This window comes from Octodon degus, unplaced genomic scaffold (genome assembly GCF_000260255.1).
Source record: "Octodon degus isolate 3935 unplaced genomic scaffold, OctDeg1.0 scaffold00190, whole genome shotgun sequence".
Taxonomy (NCBI): Eukaryota; Metazoa; Chordata; class Mammalia; order Rodentia; family Octodontidae; genus Octodon; species Octodon degus.
In genome coordinates this window covers 952,490-957,489 of record NW_004524766.1, presented here as the reverse complement: position 1 = coordinate 957,489, position 5,000 = coordinate 952,490, and positions in this window count along the sequence as shown.

Genomic DNA, 5,000 nt, shown 5'->3' with positions numbered 1-5,000 from the left:
AAGTACAATGTAGAACCCAACTGAACACAAGCTTATCTTTTAAAAATGAAATTATGCAGTATGGGTAAGTTTTCCTGCTCCTCAATTTTTTTTTAAAAAGGAAAAACTACTTGGGCAAGTAAGAATTCTTCTTTCATAATTAGCAGTTAATTTGATTTACGATCATTGAACTTTCAAATACAGTATAGATCTATTATTTTAAGCAGCAAGAATCCATTCCTGAATAATAGTGCAAATTGCCAGTATGATTCAGAGCTACATCATGTCTACCTAAGAGGCTGGCAGTGCAGCAGAATCTGGTCCTTCTCTCCTTCCATGTCTGTCTGCAGATGCTGAGATTTTTGCCTTCCAGTGTTAGGCTTTTAAGACATGAGACAGAGGAAAGGGTATATTATTTCCAGAGTAGGTAGCAGATTAAAGTTGACCTTTGCTGGGGCTTTCCTGGGTTCCCCACAAACATCTATTTTTAGTTTTAATTACCTTGATAAACACTTCTCTGTTCCCAATGTTGCCTGAAGTTCTTTAAACATTCTCCAGAAATTGCTACAAAGCCTCTTCTGTAACTGGAGACTGGTGTTACACAAAACCCCAGAAGACAAAGCCTGGCTTTCCCGATGCATGATAGGAGCACAGCCCCGGGATACACGCAGATGCCGCATCTCCAGCACGCGCAGGGGCACGAGTCCGTCTGTTCAGTGCCCACCTCCATGCTATTACCAACAGGACGGAGCGCCCCAGATCCTTAGCAGTGCAACCGGGTCACAGCTTGCCTGAGAGATTCTATCTTGCTTCTGTCTCCAGAATGAAAGCTAAAGCTACCACCGCGTCCTTAATAGTTCTCTCCAAATGTGAGCTTCTGCGTGAGGTTTAACACAGTATATGTGCTCTTTCTTTACACCTGTGGTCATCGTTCTCATTATTTTCATCCTCAACCTCCGGGTTGTTTAGAAGAAGTGATCTTTACTCCAAGGCTTTCTGCCACTCCCACACCAGTGCCATCACTGAATTACGCATCCTGTCCAGTTTAACAGATTTTAAAGTTTTGAAATGGGCTATTTGTTGTTCGCCTCGCACTCACTTTTCATTCCTTGAAGGACGGGGTAATGTGCTGCTCACTTGGGGTTCTTGGTCCTAGCATGACACGGAACACACAGTCAAACCTTCATGTGTAATGATAGAAGGGAACCTTAAGTATTTTAAATAATCCGTGCAAAATTGAAATTAAACATTTTCCATTTTGTATAATATTATACATTAAACACACTTGTGAGTCTTTTTCAGAATTTCTTTTTAAAACCTAGTTCTGCACTGCATCCTCCAATTGTGTTTTATTATATAAATCCTCAGAAAAAGAGATGGATTAGAATTTTAAATTTCTTTGAAAGTACTGTATTTATGGTCAAACTGTTTCTCAAACAATTGGGTATAATGTTATTTTTAGAATGTGAAAAGAGTTATCATATTAAAAGGATTCTTTTTATGTATTCAATTTTCAAAACTAGATTCAAGATTGAAGTGATACTTGAGGATTCTGACATCTTAATTGATGGTAAAAATTTGGGCTATCAACTTTAAAATTGTGTTATATTATTTTAGCAGAGATACTCTCAAGTCTGTATGTAAGGTCTGTCTATTGGCCTGTGCATCGAAATATAGGCAAATATATATGTACACACATACAGACAGAGGGGAGGGGAGGAAGAATATAGGGAGAGGAGAGATGAGATTCCCCCTGCGTGAGCAGATGAAAGGGTGAAAGGCAGGTGGACTGACAAGGGTCTAAAGAGGCTTATATTCTCCAGTGACTTAGAAGAGCTTGCAACATTAGCAATATTTGGATGTTGAAAGAGCCCCCAGGGTTTCCAGAAGAAAATATTAGCTAGGATTTACCTCCACAGGGAGGTGCAGAGATAGCCTCTTGAGCTCTTCATGTCACACAGGCTTTCTAATTGTGTGTTGCTCTTCAGTTCTATGTCATCTTTAAAATTACATTTTGGCACTTTGAAAACTATATTGTATAATGCCAGAGAGAAGAGATCCGGTCAGCTTTTACTGCACACCTTGCCCTCTCTTCCTCTTCCCTGATGGCACTGCAGACAATTAAATTAAATCTTAAGGAGGGAGAATTCTTTCCAGTTGGGGAATCTGGTGAGGATGTGTATCTCTCAGGGTCATAGAGTGAAAAGACTGATATGTTAATTCCATGGATAACTGACAATGACATTGATGACTTGTGGTTTGTATTTTTTTAAAAAAATGTATGGATTTGAATAATTCGATTGGGTGCATGTGAGAGTGGCTCTTTGTAGCGACCAGTCCTAGAACTGCTTATAGGTGCTGTATTTTCTTCCATGCTGCGGGTTTGTGCTCCTCTGATGAAGTTGCTAAGCACAACGGATCTTGGACCTTTGTTTTTTTTTAAATGTTTCTTGAACATTTTCAAGTGAATCCTTGCTTTCATGACCTTAAACACTTTTGTATTTTTACTGTATGACTTACCAAATTTTTGCATGCTGGTTATGGAGTGTCCATGTGGATGCCAAATGCAAGAAGTGTAATTTTCTCCTTGTAGTGGAAGGTGCATTGCTATCCAGATTTAAAAAAAACAACAACTCAGTTTTCCATTCTATACAAGTAGCTTATGTAACAGACTGTGGCTTGCTGGCATATGTTCTTTGACTTCTTACATGCATGTCGTGCTCATGTTTCTTTACTCTATGAAACAATCAAATAAATTAATCTTTTCCTTTCTGTATTCTGTTGTAACCAGTGCCATGTAGTATGACAAAAGAATTCAGAATTATGATTTTCATAATATATATCTACTAATCTGAGGAAGGGCTTATGTGGAATATATTTAATATATTTGTGATTTGCTCAAGCCCACTCAATGCTAAGAGGCAAAAAAAGAAAGGCTGTCATTGCTTGACTGCTACTGAGCATGCATGGGGGGTGGCTGGGGACATAAAACCAGGATTTGATGCCAGCTAAGAAGGAGCTTCATGCCTTTACAATGCCCTAACCCTGTCATGAATCCACTGTGTTCTGACCAGATGTATTTGTTTGTTTGTTTGTTTACTTATAATCATGAAACAGGGATTCACCGTGTTTGTTAGTTGTCCATGCTGTGCTTAACCTAGCAATCCTTCTTCCTCAGTCTCCCAAAGTTCTGGAATTACAGGTGCAAACCACCGCACTAGGCTTGCAACACTGAAAAGCATCACCTACAGTCCCGTAAGAGCTACATATGTACGCGATCAATAGTTTCTCTCTCTTACATCTTTAACACTAATGTTAGTCACTTGATTACTCCTATGAATTTTAACCAAACTGAAAAACAGGATGAATGTCTGCAGAAATTAACTAACGTTGACATGATGATGTTTCCGAATTAAAAATAATTTTCTGGAAAATACCCCATGTTTTTCAATTTGTCTCCCATCACTTTATGGAAGAGCTGTGATAATATTTGCAATTATCATTCTAGTCCCCTCACTGAGGGATTCTGATATTACAGTGGTAATGACACATAAAATGTTTTTGAAGGAACACAATTCCTAAAATAAGCATGCCTTGGGCGAAATTCAAAGGCCAAAGAGTAAAACTATTTTATAAGGTTTTAATCTGATCAGAAATGTAAAAAGTAAATGCATAAGGCTTGAAAATGCCTGAAAATCATTATTGCCTATGAGAGGCACTAATGGCTTGTTATTGTATTTTATAGTCACAGAAATTAGGGAGGAAGGCCTTGGGCTCTAGAGGCAGGTAAGCAGGTGAAACCGAGACCTCTACTTAAACTGTATCCTCAGTTGAATAGAGAAAATATGTATTTTCCCCAATAATGCTTTAATATTAAAGTATATTTCATCTAACAAAGTTATAGTGACACCAACATAAATCCGGTAGCTACTGGGCCACTGGCCACTGTATCTTTTTTATTTTTGTTACTTTCCAATTTTTCATTGTGATATTTTAGTTATCTTCTATGCAGTAGAAAGCTCCTCAAGGCAGAATAACGACCCCGAGCACTTCCATGAGCGAAACCCCAGAACATCTAATGCCAGGAGATGAGATTGGGACTATGGACTTGCAGATAGGTTGACGACTGTGGGTCATCGGGCACACACGACCTGAACACAGGACTCTCTCAAACAGGGACTCATTGCTGTCTCTAGTCAGAGAGATGCAGTGACAGAAATGGAATGATAGAGGTGTGCCGCAGGGATTTAACTCACTTGCTGATGTACACAGAGAAGTAGGAAGCCAGGTAAAACAGCAGCCTCTGAAAGAGGAAAATGCAAAAAAAGAAAAAAAGAAAAGGGTCTCCTCTACAGCCTCTGATGAAAGAAAACATGAAAAAAAGCAAGGTCACTCTGTGCCTTGATCTTACCCTTTAAGACTCATGAATTTATGTCTTCCAGAATTATAAGATATCTTATGTTTTCATCCATTAGCAATGAAATATTAACACAATAATTATAAGTCAAGTTTTAGAATATACCCCACATGAAAACTTCAATTTTTAAAAACTAAAATGTAAAGTCTATTAAACTATAATTCATTTTATAAAATGTATCTTGATCTTCATCTATGAATTTTATTTGTTACCTTTTTGGTAGGGATGTTCTTTTTTCTTAACTGCAGCTTTATTTTTTCTTTCTTTCTTTTTTAATTTTTAAAAATCTTTTATTCATTTATTTGGTACAGGGTCTCTTTACACACCTCAGACTTATAGTGTTCCTACTACCTCAGCCTCCCCAGCACTAGGATTACAGGTATGTGCCATCTCTCCCAGTTTTGGTGGCCGACACAGCCTGGCATTCTGGGTCCAGCATGGCATGAGGTGCTGGGGATCGAACACGGGTCCTTGCTCTTGCCAGGCAGGTGCTTAGATTACCGAGCTATCTCCCCAACCTTATTTATCGATTTTTTAACAGTAGCTTTCTTGTTCATAAATGTGTTTAATTATCTACATTTCACCTATTCAATACAAGAAAACT